At 42.6% G+C, this 18,239-nt stretch overlaps 1 long non-coding RNA gene across 1 annotated transcript in view; it reads left to right on the top strand.

Annotated features, from left to right (window-relative positions):
• Positions 1-9,298: 9,298 nt before the first annotated feature.
• Positions 9,299-18,239, top strand: part of LOC146817355 (uncharacterized) — a 30,020-nt gene continuing 21,079 nt past the window's right edge. The window contains exon 1 of the long non-coding RNA XR_014962538.1: positions 9,299-9,397. This is a non-coding gene — a long non-coding RNA (uncharacterized LOC146817355). The remainder of the gene's footprint in view (positions 9,398-18,239) is intronic.

The following is an 18,239-nucleotide window of genomic DNA, read 5'->3' as shown; positions in this document are numbered from 1 at the left end:
TTTTTTTTTAAAAAGCAAACTACATTAGCCATGTCTTCCATTATGTAATGCTGTTTTACAGGTGACAGCACTGGGTGAAGTCCTGCTGCTTGAAAATGGCAAATCAAATCATGTTGCTCACTTATCAACGCTTGAAGTCAGGATTTAGAAACGCAATTTGGAAAAGCATGGAGTTTTGCCATCAAATTATGGGTCAAACAATACAAAGCGAATTCAAGATGAAAATAGATCTGGAAGCATTTACCATTTGCTGAAAAGGATGTCCTGAGAAACAGACAGTTACACTGCCGTGAGAAAATATAGTAGACAACGCACAATTGATTTGCGGGAAATTGCACTTGTTTCCTTTTTAATTAACTTCTTAAAAGCACCTGTGGTGGAATCGCAGGTATCAGCAGTAAATGTGCTCTCTGGTATTCCAGCGGCTATATCGAAAACGACCAATATTATCAAAATATGTAAATTAAAAGGTCATCAGGGGCAGGATTGTATAGACTACTGGAGGGGGAATTTGGGGTAATGAAGCAGATAAACTGCTTAACCCTTTGACGGGCACATAAAACCGATTTAGACGCATTTGAGAGAAAATATGACAAAGGTGCACTATACATTACAGAAAACGAGAAAATCTTGAAGTTATTGCATCGTAAAAGCATGCAGACAAGAGTAAATTAGAGGAAAATTAGTCATTTGAATAACATAGGTTGTACACTATTAACTAGTGAGGCATTAATTAAACTAACTTGATCTAGAGGATATTATGTGTGTCATTGAGGAGTCTCATTCTAAACTTCATATTTTGCCTATGTGAAACTGTGCACCATGTGAGAAAGGAGGGAAAGGTACAGCACATCTATACTAAACCTAAATGTTCTGAAACTTGCAGGGAATAATCTTCATACATGTACTAATTTGAATTACTAGAAACAATATTAATTAAATTTATATTTTGAAATGATTTTATATGTTGGTACCTTGGAACTGCAGTAATATGTCATGGTTACACAGGTTAATTACAATGAAACTAAAATACTTTAAAAATGCAAATAAGTTGAAAGAAATGTGTAGAATCCCAGAGTTATGAGCGAAACAAATATTTTTATTATTTTATATTCTGTGTCTTATGCGCCAAATTCAATTTAGGCCTGCATTTTCCTTACTTGCTTGATTCTTTTCTCATGGAAAGCCTTCGTAAACTTACAATGTGAAGGGAAACTATGTCTCATTGGGAAAGTTCCCACTTACATACAAGGACTGTTTGTAACAATTTTGCTACATTGGGAACATCTGCCATGAGAAACTGTCCTATTGAACTCACTCATGCACTTTTGCAAAAGACTATTGTTTGGAAGTTATATATACTAGTGGTTTGGCAGCTTACATGATGACCCCCACCTTTTTTGCTATAATATGAGTCTTCTTTATGCTGCATGACAATCACCCTTTACGAATTGGCCAATGGACTGAGCAGTCTGACCAGATGAGGTGACCTAGGAACTTGAGGATATTATATATTGATGTGATGGAAAGGGAAATATTCCTCTCTTATTCTTTTTGGAGAGAAATTATTTGCTTCTTCTTACATTTTTGACCTTCCTTGTGGACTCTACTGGCTTTCCTTCGGCTGACGCATACACTGTGTGTGCTATTCCCAGACTTCTTTCCCTCATGGGAGAGTAGCTTTGAACTGTTATGGTTCATGTTCCTTCCTGAACTTTTTCCAGAGCTTTGGTAATTAATGGCAATCAAAGAAATTGATTTGATTATCCGGTACTCTTAAATTTTAAATGCCTGAGATTTATGTATTCACTCTTTAAAAAATTTGATAAAAAACTAACTTTAATTGAACCCTGTTTCTAACTCTCCATGACTTATTTCCAATAATTGATCGTGCATTCCAATTGGGATATGAATGAGAGATGGGAATTCTAACAGAGAGATCTCTGGACAGCAGATACTAATGTTATTATTCTGCATAGCGTTAACTGACTTATTGGTTTGCATGATTTAGGTCGACTGAATTTCCTCAGGAGATTTGGTTTAGCCAAGAGAATACTTTGTGTGTATAGCTTAGTTTTAATAGTTATATACACAAGTCGAATTACGAGTTTGTAGGTCAGTTCCCCAATTCCTGGTCTTCACTGGATAACTGGATTGGATTCCCTATGTCTGACCCCTCGCAGCACCAAGCAAGATTCATTGGAGGACCAAGTGAATTAATCCAATGTGTAGTGCTAGATGATAAAGAGATTGATAAGAAAAGGGGCCCAGTGGCGCTACAACAGGGGGGAGGGGGCAGTTTGCACCAATGACCTGTTAAACATATCTTACATAATGTAGGCTATGCTTCTTTTTCTCTATTTTGCTTTCCAGCTGTCACTACTGTTTTCCAACAGCTAAATCAATGTTCATATTTTGTGCGAGTAGGAAAAATATGTTTTATGCCAAAAAATGAAGCTTACTGTTGCATAGAAAAATGCAGAAAATAGTACATCTGCATGGTCTATTTAGGTCATAGGTTTCCTCAGGGGAAGCCAGTTGAGGATCACCTTCAAAACCCTACAGCTACCTCATCTCTAAGCGATGTAAAACAAGGTTGGTGGATGGGGAAGCAACCATTTCTTGGAAGATGCCTCGCTACACCAACCTCTAAATACCTGAATTACCCTTGAACATGACCCACATGAGCAAATGGTGATAACAGGCTACATTACGAATATTTTAGTTTTAACCCTACAGACCTCTCCTAGCCAAAGGTGTGAAAGAAGCTAAGCAAATACACATATAAAGTATTTGGGCAGTCCATTCTTTACATAGTTAGGGGCATATACTTTGCACAAAAAACAATGCCTATGACCAGGATCCACATGTACTGAACTGGCCTGATCCAAAGGATGTGGTCACTATTCCTAACTCCACATCCTTTGTGCGGCCTGGAGCTCAGGGTTCTTCTCTTGAATAAAGCAGAATGATTTTATGATGCTCCTGATGGCAGGTCTCACAATGGGCCCATCACATATAGATCATCAATTAGAATTATAGATAAGAATACTAAATCTACACTTCTCTGTACATATATACTTTCATGATATAGTTGTAGTCAATGTTGGGCAGTCAATATTTGTGCAAATCAATATTTTTCACCTCAATATTCTGACTTACAGCTCTCCAATGGCAGGGAAAAAAAGTGTAGAACTTGGTGGCATGAAAACAGGCACACTGAAGCAAGAGCGCTCCATCCTCTCCTTCTGTGAAAGCAAGATGTGAAGCTACTACCACTCGCTGGCTCATTTACTGGAACATAGCATTAGGGCACTTGGCGGAAGAGAATGCAACACTGCAGGCCACAGTACATAACACAGGCACAAGTGCCTAATGAGGAAACACTAATGATATTATTAGAAAAGTTGACAAGCATACTGTTTTAGGTTCAGACCAACAAATATTGACGGAGTACAACTAGTTAAGGTTCATATTAATTATCAGTCCTATGCACTTTTGCATTGCAGTAGGTTAGTTTGGTAAGCCATGCTAATATTCATCCAAAGTTATTATGATGGTGCATGTACGTTGTTTAGCATCAATGGAGTGTTCTGTGTCACAATTGTGTTATGCAAGTGGGATCAGATTTATTTTTCTTCTCTGTATCTATGTATGCTCACTTGTTGTAGATTGAGTTCCATCAGACCTGTGCTTTACACATTTTCACTGTGTGATATAGCACTAACCTGTGTCTCTGAAGTCAATGCCATGTTACTGTAATGGAGTATATTTTGCTGTTTTTTATTCCCTCTTTTTCAAAAACAACATGTCACTCCTCTCCCTTCCCGCTGCTTTCTGTTAGTGCCATGTCTGTAGTGTTTTTACATTTTGTATGCATCATTTATTTTAATTTAATTTTGTTTTAAATATAGTGTGTGCAAGACTCAAATCACAGTATCACAGTGCTTGAAAATTTTAGCCAACCAATCATAAAAATAGAAAACAATTTTTTAGGAGTGTAGAGAATAAGTAAAAACAAGTGAGTAAATGTAATATTTGCAGTCCTACTACAAATAGCTTGGCTGTCTGTCATAGATATCATTGTAAACAGTCCTGTAAAATATACTCAGAGTGGGCTTTGGGTCTGCCCCTCACTCGTGATTACCCTTGCCTGAGTTCTCTACCCCTGATTCATAGGCTTTTCCTCTGTTCTTATGTTTGTCCCACCAGGGAGCATTTGTATTTTACCATGGCTTTTCAATCAGTGTATCATTCCACTGCTTACACCAGGGAACTACTTTACTTTTGGCTTTTGTGTGTGCCCTTTGATATTCAGCACTTGAGAGAAGTGCATGCTTGTCTCTCTTTCTCTCACTCTCTTTTTTCATCACACCCCGCTGTCTCTCTCTCCCACTCCCTCCCTCCTTGTTAGTTGTTTCAGTTAAACCACAATTCCCTCCTACACTTTTTACCAGGTTTTGCTGCAGCTCAGTTTCTCCCCTTACACTCCCTCCCCTGCAGCTGATGTGATTGACTGTGCCAATGCTTGCACAATTGCTGCAGCATTGGTAGTTCCTGAAAGTGATTTTCTATACTTCCGAGATAGATGTCATGTTGTAAGTAAAAACAATGTGACAGCCATCTTAGAATTATAGAAAATAAAATTCCAATACAGCTAAACACAGCTAATGACTGCCAATGCTTGGGTTACAGTTTTACAGACTGGCTAAGCCAATAATTGTGGCTGACCATCTTGGAAAGATTTGTATCTTGATGCAACACGATGCCTAACTTAGGGACCGATTACAATGTTGTTAGGAAGGGCTCTGGATGGGATTTGGTAATGTCGAATCCGATTCGGAACCCTTGTTTCCTACCGAATTGTACAGTTTTCTCAACAACCGATTATGATTCCTGGAAAGCATTCGAGCAGACTGAATCAGTTCCAAAAGGCATCCGGACTGCTTGAGTCTTTCAGAGCTGATTTGTACAGCTCTATGGACACGGTTTCCAGATGAGCGATGGTCGATTCGGACAGCCGTTACGATTCGGTTTGCCCAAGACGAAGTGGCTTTCTTAATCGGTCTTTGGGGGCCCGTTGCGGGCCCCCTTTACCCGAAGCCGTCTGAATTTGGCCCGTGGGGGTACCCAAGGAACCCCTCTTCCCAACCATGCACAATGTGGCAGGCACCATGGGATGCCCGCCACAGGGTGCAAGGTTTTCCCCAAACACCCCTATTTTAAATGGGAGTCTGTTTCTGCGTTTGGAATACAGGCTCCCATTGAAGTCAATGCGAGGCCGACCGAACGATGTTGGGAGGCATCGTAATCGGTCGTCCGGACTCACTGGGCGGATTCGTTTGGAAACTAGTCCAGAACCGATTTGTTCGATACAATTTCCAAACAACATTATAATTGGGCCCTAGAAGTTAAACTGTCCAAGATGGATGCCTTGTTTTTATCAGCTTAGCCAGTGCATGTACTGCATTGACAAAACAAGCCTTGTTTATGGAAGAAAACTGTGAGAAAGGCAGTTTAACAACTTGGAGGCAATAAGCAGCAAGTGTGGCATAAAGGAAGTAAGTCTATTTATAATAAACTTCAACCATGAATGGTCATAATGCCGTTATTATTGAAGTTGTTTACACCTTCAATTCTGTTGTATGCAATTTCATATGAAAAACGATTTAATGGTATACCATTACTGAGAAACTATTTTCCTAAACTGTTCAATTGAATTTTCTGAATGAATGGCATTCCTCATTTCATATAAACCAATTCATACAATGTATTTTTGTTCGAAATTGGCTTTTGCATGCTTATTTTTTAGGGTGTAAATACAATGGCTGCATCTATCGCTGAACACTAAAAGTTCTTTCCAGCCCTACACTCCACCCATCCCTGAACCGTAAAAATCCCCACTGCCTCTAAACTCCACCCATTCCTGAACCCTAAACCACCCTTTTTACGCCTGATCCACACCCATCTATGATTGCTTAAAACCCCTATCACACCCAAGCTCCATCCATTGTTGAACCCTAAAAAACCCTCACTGCCCTTAAACACCTCCCATCCATGACTGCTAAAACCCTTCACCACCCCTACACTCTACCCATCCCTGACCCTAAAAATCCTTTCTACCTTTAAACTCCACCCATCCCTAAATCCTTAATACCCCTCACCACCCTAATCTCTGCTCAATCCTGAACCCTATAATTCTTCATCACCCCTAACCTTTACCCATTAGTGAACTTTAAAAATTCTCACCAATCCTAAGCTCTACCCCTCCATGAACCCTAAAACCCCTCAACACCCCTACACTCTATCCATCCCTGAGCCATAAAAACGCCTCACAGATAAAAACTCCACTCATCTTCGAACACTAAAAAAACCCTCCCCACCCCTAACGTCCACCCATTCCTGATACCTAAGAAAACCCTCATCACCCTAAGCTCAACCCAATTCCACCCTAAAATCTCTTCACCACCCCTAACCTGTATCCATCGCTGAACATTAAAAACCCTCATCAGTCTAATACTCCCCCATCCATGAACCCTAAAACCCCTCAACACCCCTAAACGAATATATACGTTTAGTACACATGCTTTACATCGCATGCCATTATAACGCGGTCGTTACAACGACCGCGTTTTTACAACGCAAACCATTACATTGCAAGTCATTTCAACGACTTGCTGTAGGGGGCGCGCTGGACTTAGGAATAGTATAATTTACTATTCCTACTACAGTTAGTGCAATGGCAGGGAAGGTGTTGGATTACAAATCCAACACCTTCTGCCCCCTACAGCAAGTTGTTGTAATGACTTGCGATGTAATGGTTCACGTTGTAACAAGGCGGTCGTTGTAACGACCACATTGTAATGGCATGCGATGTAAAGCATGCGATCTAAAGGCTGTTTCCCTCCCTAAACACCACACATCCATAAACACTAGAACCCCTCAACACCCCTAAACTTCACCCATTCCTGATACCTGAAAAAACCTCACCATTTGTAAACAACAGTCATCACTAAAAGCCCCTGTCTGTGCATGAACTCCACCTATTCCTGACACTTAAACCTCCTGGCCACCACTGAACATTATCCAGCCTTGAACCCCCCAAAAAACCCTAGTCCTAAACTACACCCAAGTTTAATGCAATTTTTCATGTTTCCTTAAAACTACATTTCCTTAAAAATTATTCCTTTAATTTTTGATTGACTTGTGTTTCCTAAAAATTGTGTTTTTTCAAAATAGGTTTTCTTTGATTCAGTTTCCTCCAATATGGTTTCTCAGTTTGGGTTTTTCCATTAATTCACATACATCCTTTAAAATCTTGTGCACTATACTGGAAGTAACCCATTATTATTTAATGCATTTATCACCCTGTCTTTAACCTAGAGTTACAGATAGAGTGACAATTGTATTGAAGATAGAAACACCATTGTACTGCTTGAGTGCCGATATACGTTTTATCTTAGCATAATTGTATTGTATTGTATTGCATTTATATAGCGCTTACTACCCATGACGGGGCTTCAAAACCTTTTTTTCGGCGAGTAACACACTACTCCGGAACCCATAAAGGATTAGTGGTGAGTTAGTATAGAGAAATATGAGAGTAATTAGAGCGGTGGATATGTTAGTCAGTTATTTGAAATGAGAAGGATAGTGGAGGGATAGAAGAGGGAAAAGGCTTGCATTTATATAACGCTTGCTACCCCCTGATGAGGTGTTGAAGCACATTTTCAGCAAGTAGCAAGCTACTACGGAACCCATAATGGATTAGCGGTGAATTAGTATAGTAAAATTTGAAGTAATTTGAGTGATGGATATGTTCGTCTGTTATTTGGATTGAGAAGGATAGTGGAGGGATAGAAGAGGAACGTACCTTGTGTCAGTTATGTGTGGGTGAGGAGCTTGAACTGTGCCTGCTGATGTATCGGGAACCAATGGACTTCTTTTAGGTGTCAGGCCCTATATTTAGGTCTCTATGTTCACTGTGTATGACCCATGAGAATATCCCTATCAGAATTTGAGTGCAAGGATGAATTGTTCCTCAGAATTTTAGTGCCTGTAGAATAAGTTATTCTTAATCCTTGCACCATCAGAGGATGACCATAGGTATTCAGGGTCCATGAGAATATGCTAATAAAATCTCATGCACCAGGAGAACATGCAGATTAGAATTTATGTACATTAGAAAATGTGTATCTGGATTCACATGCAAGGGAAAACTGCTTCTCAGGTGTCATGCCCTATAGAAAATTCTATTGAGAATTCATGCACCCCTGATTGATTAATTGATTGATTGATGCACGGGCAAAGGATGGCCAAAATAGTTCCGTTTTTATTAAAATATATCCCTTGGAAGGCATGTGCCAAGAGAAAACGGCAACAGAATGTGTGCAGCAGAAAAGGTTAATAGGAGTCCAGGGCCGGCTTTAGGGCAGTGCAACTGGTGCAGCTGCACTGGGCACTGACTTGTGGAGGGGGCACTGTGACCTCAGGGGGGTGCTGTGTTTAGCAATATCTTATGATAGGAGAGATGAGGTTAAAATTTGCAGATGGTAGGGAGAGAATCCGAGGAAACGATCATGAGACGTGGGGACCGCAAAAGTGATTGTCGCACCGGGCGCCACCAGCGCTTAAGCCGGCCCTGTAGGAGTCCACGTGCAAGAAGATATCCTTCAGAATTCACGAGCTAATTGAACCTAAACAATGATGTTATTAAGGGATACTCATTAACTGTATGAACTATGTTTGTCAGCTGGAAAAGGGTGCGCCGAGAGATGCGAAGCGTAAAACTTTGAGTTCCCTGCTGCCAGCGCATAGCAGCCCCCAGAGCTTCTGTGATCTGGGAAACTCTCAGCAGTCCACTTTGTTAAAGACACATGCAGTGCACTGGAAACATCAATGCCTCATTGTTGGTATTTTCCGGATATATTTACATCACCCTTGGGAACGAGTTTTTTTCTTTCGGGATGCAGCAGTCGTAATGACTCCGCTATCTGCTTTCTCATCAGCCGTCCCCAACATGGCTATGCTTTTCCATGACATCAGAACTTGGAGGTGAGTACGTCACAGAACTAGCCAGTCTTTGCAAAGCAGTGGAACGATCCCATCAGCCTCGAACAGCGTTGATTAGCTGCTGACTGGCGTACAGGCATGCTTCAGCCGAACATTGACAGCCAAGCCAGGGCCAGCTGCCAGCATTCCATCGGCTTCAGAAGCACCAAGAAAGTGCTGCGCACCTTTAAATAGATTAGGCAAGAAACTATATGGACTTCCTGTCCAAAAATAACAGCGTTGTAACCTTTGCGCATACCCTGACTCCAAGGGACACTGTAAGTACCTCGTTTCCATTTGGGAGCGGTAACCATGTCGTAATTGGTGGCGTGCGTATCAAGCAGAGGTGAGGCCCAACTTACAGCAGCAAAGCATGACAGCTTGTTGTGAAAACGCAGCAGCGCAAGACGAGAAAAGTAAGCCATGCTCGGTGAGCGGATGGTATTTAAGCTGCAGGCTCGAGCTGCAGGCAGGGGTGGACTGCCTGTCACAGCTAATGCTAGACTGATGGGGCGAGCTTGCGAAACATTCTGTGATGAAGGGTATAAAGTAAACCCCTGTCACGCCTTGCAGTATAAGACATGGAGCAGGCAAAGGTCCTGGCGATTAGAGCACTGACCCGTGAATCAGAAGTGAAAGTGATCCCGCGTCGGATGACGGCACAGCGGGGTACGCATGCGCATGGCCTAGATTGAATCCTCTTGCTTACTTGACAGACATGGGCAAGCATGTTTAATTCAGCTGCGCAGTTGGTGCCCAAGTTGACACAATATTCCGATGATTGGTCTACGATGAAATTCGTCACCAGGGTGTACGTTGGCAATAAACTATGATGAGTGTTAAATTGAGCTTTGGCACTAGTTGGACGCAAGCACATCAGACTGACTCTGCGCACACCACCCTTAAGGCTTCAGCAGCCTTTTGAGTTGTGTACCAGCAGCCAAGTCAGCCCAAGCAAGAAACCCAGTTTACCCACAGTAATAAAAAAAATCATCACAAGTCACAGAACACATTTGTTGGTTGTTTCATTCCATAACCACCTTCATAGCACATTTGCGGCCGCAAAACACTCGCAGTTTACCACCTACCTTCAAGTAGGTGGTAAACCAATCGCAAACAGGAAGGGGTCCCCAGGGGACCCCTTCCCCTTTGTGAGTGGGTGATTTTTTTTTTCTCCAGTTTAAAGAGGATTTTATTGAAGAACAAAAAAGTTCCAGTACAGTAGTAATATACATTTTGTAGGAAAGAATACATTGTAAGACATTTCAGAAAAATAAAAAGGAGTAGAGAGAAAAAGAGAGAGAAGAAAAGAAGAAAAGAAAAAGGGATATCATCAGAAACATATTACAACAATATATAATAAATAAATGGCAGAATAAAGGAAAAATGCAACTTCATAATACAAGAATTAATAATTCAACAAGAGATAGAACAAAATTGGTAAACTTCATATATTAATAATATCAGAATCATTAATAATAACAAAAAGATCAAGGAGGTTTAGATACTTCTTCCCTGCAAGGATTATGTAAAGGAAGGGGTTGGGCAGACAAGTTCAGAAAGGAGGTAATGGGTAACCATAATAAGTCCCTTTTAATCGCAAGGGAAATAGGGTGAACACAGAGACGTTTTAATGCATGGGCAAAGTGGGCTCTGGCCCAGGGCCCCAGCCTTTCAGGGGGCCCCCTGACAGTCAGCTCCATTCTCCAGAGTTTTGCCCTAATGACCTTGAATATTTCCTAAACAGTTTGTTTTAAATTCTGTTTTCCTTTCATTTATTTCTTATGTACCTGATGTGTGAGGGTCTAGTACAGCCATTTTGCAGAGAAATTTTGTGTTTATGTTTCATGCAATATACATAAAAAACGTTTATTTTAGATCAAAACAAGGCCTAACATATAAGAAATGGGAGGGCGTCACAGAGATTATTTGCAGTAATATTGGTGAGCTGCTGCTGTGTTACAATAATGAAAACACACATAACTATCCCTGAATATTAGATGTAAACACATTCAGGGCCTTATTTATGAGAAGTGATGCATCGCTGTGTGAAAACAGGGATGCGTCACTTCTTAGTGCGCCCTCGTTGCGACATGATGGATGTGTCATATTTACTGTATGACGCATCATGTCGCAAGGAGTTACAGATATGTCAGTATTTCTGACGAATCTGTATGCGCAAAAGTGATGCATTGCTGGGGTATGTCTGAAAATAGACGCAACTCCAGCAATGTGTCTTTTCACATGGGGCAAGCCCCATGTGAAAGGGCCTGCATCAGTCTTATGCCTGCTGTGTGGCAGGCTTAAGATATTGACGCAATGGGGTCCTAGAAGTGGCGCACTGAGTTCTCGTAGATTTCAATGCGCCACTTCTACGAGGCATTTTGCGGGGCAACACCCACCCTGCATACATTATGCCTGGCGCAGGTATAATGCGGTGCAGGGGTTTACAAAGTGAAGCATCTGCCTAGATGCGTCACTTTGTAAATAGGGCGTAACATTGCACATATTTTATGCTGCCGGTGCGTCACAAAAAGTGCCGCACCAGCGGCATAAAAGTGAAGCAAAGCCCCATAAATAAGGCGCTTAGAATTTGGACGAGTGTTCCTTTGCACTGTCAGGGACCTAATGAAATGAAATTGTGTATTTAATAAAGCGCGCGGCTACTCAGACTAGAGTGTCCTGGCGCATGACAGGGGAGGAAAACATGCGTAAAAGATCCATCAGTTATCAAAAAGCCAGGTTTTTAAGTTCTTTCATGAAAGAGAGTAGGTCTGTGGTAAGTCTCAGAGACTCAGGGAGGCTATTCCACCATTTTGGGCCTAGAAAGCCGTGGGATCTGCCTCCAATGCGGGCACTGCATATTTTAGGCATGATGGCCAGGTTGGCATTGGAAGAATTTAGGGGTCTAGCTGTTGTGTAGCGATTAACGCGCTTATTTATGTAGCCAGCTCCTAAGCCATGGAAAACTTTAAAGAAGATGGTCATCGCTTTGAAGCCGATCCGTTCTTTTATGCGGAGAGACTTAAGAATAGAGGTCATACTAGATCTGGGTTTAGGTCTCAGGATGGCTCTGGCCGCCGCGTATTGTACCACTTGTAGGCGCTGGATAAGGGATTTGGGAAGACAGAGGTACAAGCTGTTGACATAGTCAAGCTTTGATGTCACCAGAGTCTGCACCACGAGCTTTCTGCTCTCAAGCGGTAACAGTGGCAGGAGTTTTTTCTAGCGTCCAGAGTATGCCAAAGCAAGTGCCATTTAGATTTTGAATTTGAAAGCACATGGAGAGTGTCTTGTCTATGACAATTCCTACGTTATTGACTTTCTCCTTTTCAGCGGGCAGGGGCGGCAGATCTTTTGGCCACCAAGCGCTCCAGTCAGGCGTTTATGGATTACCAAAGAAAACAACTTCAGTTTTGTCAGGATTGCACTTCAGCTGATTGATCTTAAGCCAGTTAAAAACCTTTGTGAGGCAAGACCTAATCATTGCCCCGTCAAAGTTGGTTCCTTTTTCACACGTGAAAATCAGCTGAGTGTCATCAGTATAGGAAACAATTTTGGCGCCCTCTTCCTCTACCAGAAATGCAAGGGGGATAGATATATATTAAAAAGGGTAGGACTGAGAATGGAGCCCTGAGGGACACCTACATTCATGGCCAGAACTGTGGATGAGAAAGGGGGTGCCAGATGTCCTGAGATCTATTTGCCAAGAAGGATGACATCCATGTTAAGGCGGTCCCCCCCAGACCGATGTTAGCAAGTCTCTCCAGGAGCCTCTCATGTGGGACCATATCGAAGGCCGCTGACGTATCGAGCAATATCAGAACAGTCTTGCCTCCCTGGTCCAGCTTACCCTTGAGAAATTCAGTCACTTCCAGCAGAGCGGACTCCATACTGTAGTTAGTCCTAAAACCGGATTGGGACTCATGAAGGAGCTTCCCATCTTCAATGTGTTTTTGGAGGCCCTTGTTTACATGCTTCTCTAGTACTCTGGAGGGGTCGGAAGAAGGGAGATTGGCCTGTAGTTGGCAGGGTCCGTCGGTTTGCCGTTAGCTTTTTTTATCAGTTGAAGAATCTTAGCATTTTTCCATAATTTCTGCATGGTGCCTGAGGAGAGATAAGCATTAAAGAGCTGGTTTACCGTGGGGTTTATGGTGGGAGCTAATAGGTTCAAGATATTCCCTGGACATGGGTCAGTAGGAGAGCCAGACTTAATGCTTTAGAGAGGGGTCAGTGACTCTTCAAGCTGAAACTCAGGGAAAGCTAGTAAAGATGGAGGATCCAAGAGGTGAAATTTGCTATTAGAACTAAGGTAGAAGGTCAGTTCTTCCTCTGAGATGTTAGTGAAGGCTTGTTGGATCATGGAGATCTTTTTGTGGAAGAATTCAACTATTTACTTAGACCATTCTTCAGGGCATGGCCCTTCCTTTGTGCCGGCTCTCAGGGCAGTAAAGGATTTAACTATGCTAAAGATTTCCTTACTCTTATTTTGGGCATTTTCTATCTTGGTTTGAAAGAGGTTTTTCTCGGCTGCCTTCACGAGAATGTAATGAGATTTTAATGTGTCTTTATACGCCTTCCTGTCCTCAGATAGATAGGATTTACGCCATTTCCGTTCAATTGTTCCACAATTTCTGTTGCTAGATCTAAGGGAATCATTAACCCATGGAGCTGGTGGGGCTGACCTCTTTGAGGAGCAGCAAACAACCAGTACCACTGCATCAATGTTGGTTCGGAGCCATGAATCTATTGAGAGGGCGTCCGAGTCGGGGCAGCCAGACAGCTCTGGTGAGGAACGACCGAGGGCGTCTGCTAACATCGGGATGGATATTTTATGGAACGTCCTGTAATTAGAGACCCTCTGCCCTGTGTTAGCTCAAGGGGCTGTGGCAGAGTTGGGAATGACGAATTTTAATAGGAGGTGGTCAGACCAGGTAATGGGAAGAGGTAGGCTTACTGATATGTCAAAGTTGTGAACGATTTGGTATAGGTTATGGCCCTTCTAATGGGTGGCCAAAGAAACCGATGGAAAAATGTTGCAGGCCTGCAGCGCCTCCAACAAGGAAATAGTTTGAGGGTCTTTTCCATTGTCAATATGTATATTGAAATATCCAGAATGAGGCAGTTGTTGTATTTTAAGGCCAGGGAGGTGGTGGCTGTATTAAGCGTAGTAATAACATTTCCAATAGCACTGGGAGGTCTGTAAATCAGAAATTCAGCTATGCTATGATGGGGGGATAAGGTACAGCAGAAGCCTAAGCAGTCTAGTTTTTTATTGTAAATTATGGCAACACCTCCCTCCTTCCCATTCGATCGGTCCCTCCTAAGAATGTTATAACCCGTAGGGATGGCCGAGGTGATAGTAGGGTTGGAGGCTTCAGACAGCCAGTGTTTTTACACTTATTGTTGCGTGGATTGGGTGCGAGTTTCCTGGGCTGGAGGAGGGTCCAGTTGCACTTATTGCATCGAAAGTCTACCTCCAACCTCGTATCAGCGGCGGTACAGTGACATAATGGCAGCCGCCTAAGGCTAAGCAGTTTTTCCCTATTGCAGTATAGTGGAAGAAACTCACCGGAGGGGAACTGGGCAGCATGGCCGGCGCCGAACGCCTCTGGGCGCAGACAGGCTTACCTTCGGCGCCAGCGGCGCACCCGCTGTGCACGTCTACTTAGAGCGTCCATTTGCATCGGGAATATATAGGCTAATGCCTATGATGCAAACTGGATCGCCAACGCAGATGAGGAAGCGGAAACTGCATAGGCATAAGTGAGGAGCCCGATAGTAGCCCCAGCCCTCCGCACAATCGGCGTATCAGCCGCGGCAGACCAGGACTGGAGGAAAAGCGAGATGCGAATCGAAGCAGCTAAGGAGGTGTAGGCAAGCAGAATCAAGTAAAGTGCAAGTGCGCATAGGTAGGAGAAATTGTTAAAAAGCACAGAGTAATTCAGCCAGACATATACAATTTAAAAAGTAATAAAAACCTAGTAGCAGGGCAGGAATCACTAAATCCTACAGCTATCAGCTGCGCGCATCCGTTTGCATCGGAAATATATAGGCTGATGCCTGTGATACAAACTGGATCACTAGCACAGCTGAGGAAGTGGAAACTGCGTGGGCGGAAGTGAGTAGCCCGATAGTAGCCCCAGCCCTCCACACCATCGGCGTATCAGCAGCAGCGGACCAGGACTGGAGAAAAACCCAAATGCAAATCGGAGCAGCTAAGGAGGTGTTGGCAAGCAGAATCAAGTAAAGTGCAAGGGCGCATAGGTAGGAGAAATTGCTAAAAAGCACAGAGTAATTCAGCCACACATATACAATTTAAAAAGTATTAAAAATGTAGTAGCAGGGCAGGAAACCCTGAATCCTACACCTGTAAGCTGCACATTTCCATTTACATCGAGAATATATAGGCTAATGCCTATGATGCAAACTGGATCGCTAGCGCAGCTGAGGAAGCGGAAACTGCGTGGGAAACAGGGGCTCAAATTAGATCATAAATTCAAAGGTGTCCTGAACAGGGGCCCCCAAAATATGTTTGGCCCAGGGCCCCCCAAATCCTTAAGATGTCCCTGGGTGAACATAAGCTCTATCTAGTCTATGATTATAGCAAACCCCATACCACCAGGCTTGATAAGAAATAGGGGAGGTATCCTTCCAAGCTTTCGTGATCTGTTGAAATGCCACAGCAAGAAGGAGATCAACAATGGAGGTATTAGCACTGGAGGAGGACCATATTTGTGAAAGACTACCAAGAAAAATATGAGAAAGAGAAAAGGGGAAATTGGTGGAGAAAATGGTGAATTTTTTTTTTTAGCAGGCTGTTGTCCCAGGTACCACTGCCTGCCCTTAAAAAATTAAACTGAAATTGGGAATCGCAAACAGTGTCTTAGACACTGTTGGACATTGCATTTTGAGAGTTGCAAATTTTGAGTCGCAAATTGCGAGTCACAAAGCAACGCAATTTGCGAGTTTCAAAATGCAAGTATCGTACATCTGGCCCATCGTTATTTATTTGCATTTAATCCTTAATCTTTTGCAAAGAAAAAAGGTTGTATTTTTTGATTTTTTCAACTAAATTTGAGGTATGCAGGGGATTCTGGGTAGGAAAGCGTTAGGGGATCCACGCAAGCCATACATCCCTGGAATTCCCCGGGTGTCTAGCTTTCAGAAATCTGTGGGTTTGGTAGGTTTCCCTAGATGGCCCCCGAGCCCGGGGCCTAAAACCCAGGTGCCCCTACTTGCAAAACCATGTAGTTGTGTGACAGGTAATTTTGATGTCTCCTCAATACGTTTTGGGCCCTTGGCTGTCACGGGTACATGGCCCACCCACGCGAGTGAGATACCATTTTTATCGGGAGACCTAGGGGAATGCTGGGTGGTAGAAAATTTGTGTCAGCCCGGTGATCCCACAACTTTCCCACACAGAAATGTGAGAAAAATTTGATTTTTTCAGCTAAATTTGAGATTTGCAGGGGATTCTGGGTAGGAAAACATTGGTGGGTCCACACAAGCCATACCTCCCTGGATTTCCCCGGGTATCTAGTTTTCTGACATATGTGGGTTTAGTAGGTTTCCCTAGATGACTTCCGAGCCTTTGCCAAAAAAACCTAGGCAACCCCTCCTTGCAAAACCAGGTTGTTTTGTGATAGGTAATTTTGATGTCTCCACAATACATTTTGGGCCCTTCCCTGCCGTGGGCACCTGGCCCACCCACACAAGTGTGAGGAGTTATCGGAAGACTTTGGAAAATGCGGGGTGGGTGGAGGTTTGTGGACCCACGCAGATTCCAAAACTTTCCATCACAGAAATGTGGGGAAAATGTATTTTTTTTACAAAGTTTGAGGATTGCAAGAGATTCTGGGTAACAGAACCTGGTGAGTTCCAGACAATTCACCTCCTCCGTATGGATTCCCCTGTGTGTCTAGTTATCAAACATGTATAGGTTTTCTAGGTTTCCCTAGGTGCTGGCAGAGCTAGGGTTCAAAACCTACAGCTAGGCACTTTGTAAAAAGGGTTAGTTTTCACTGTAAAAATGTTGTGTGTCCACGTGGCAGTTTGGCCCATTTCCTGTCATGGGCACTAGGCCTACCCACACAAGTGAGGTACCAATTTTATTGGAAGACTTTGAGGAATTCGGGGTAGGTGGAATTTTGCAGATCCACGCAGATTCCAGAACTTTCCATCACAGAAATATGAGGAAAATATGTTTTTCTTTTTTTAACAAAGATTGAGTTTTGCAAGGTATTCTGGGTAACAGAACTTGGTGAGAGCCACTCAAGTCACCCCATCCTGAATTCCTCTGGGTGTTTAGTTTTAAAAAAAAAGTATAGATTTGCAAGGTGTCCCTAGGTGCCGGCAGATCTAGCGTTTAAAATCCACAGCTAGGCACTTTGCAAAAAAGGGTCCATTCTTGGTGAACCTACAAGTCCTACAAATACCCACAAACAGAAGGGTCCAGCAATGTAACGGTATATTGCTTTAAAACATCTGTCATACTTAGAAGAAGTTGCAGGTGAAAACGTTTGCACAGATTGCTGTTTTTTTCAACTCATTTTCACTTTTTAATATTTTCAACTGTTAGTTTCTATTAAAAAAACCTTGAAGATCTAAACAAATGACCCCTTGCTGAATTCAAAATGTTATCTACTTTTCAGACATGTATAGCTTTCCGGGATCCATTATTTCTTTCACATCCATTTCTACCACTAGATGGAAGGAGGTTGAAAGCACAAAAAGTAGCAAAAATAGGCTATGTTCCAGTAAAATACCGAAACTGTGTATAAAAAATAGTTTTTCTGACAAAAGTCTGCTTGTCCCTGAAAGCTGGGAAGATGATGATTTCAGCACAACAACCCCTTTGTTGATACCATTGGCAGGGAAAAACTAGACTGCAGCAATTTTTCCCCATTTTTCAAAACAAAAAACTAGCTGTATTTTGGCTAATTTCTGGGTCCTCTCCAGGGGAATCCACAAACCCTGGGTACCTTTAAAATCTCCATGATGTTGAAAGAAAAGGACGCAACTTTGGCGTGGATACCCTATTTGGACAAAACGTTACAGGGACCTAAGCGCGAACTACCCCAAATAGCCAAAAAAAGGCTTAGCGCAGTGGGAGAAAAGGCATAACACTGAAAGGGTTAATGTAAGTCAATTTATTATTTCTTTTTTGTGGCGCACCACCCTTGGTA

This window comes from Triturus cristatus, chromosome 6 (genome assembly GCF_964204655.1).
Source record: "Triturus cristatus chromosome 6, aTriCri1.1, whole genome shotgun sequence".
NCBI classification, from domain to species: Eukaryota; Metazoa; Chordata; class Amphibia; order Caudata; family Salamandridae; genus Triturus; species Triturus cristatus.
This window is presented reverse-complemented; position numbering and strand designations above follow the sequence as displayed.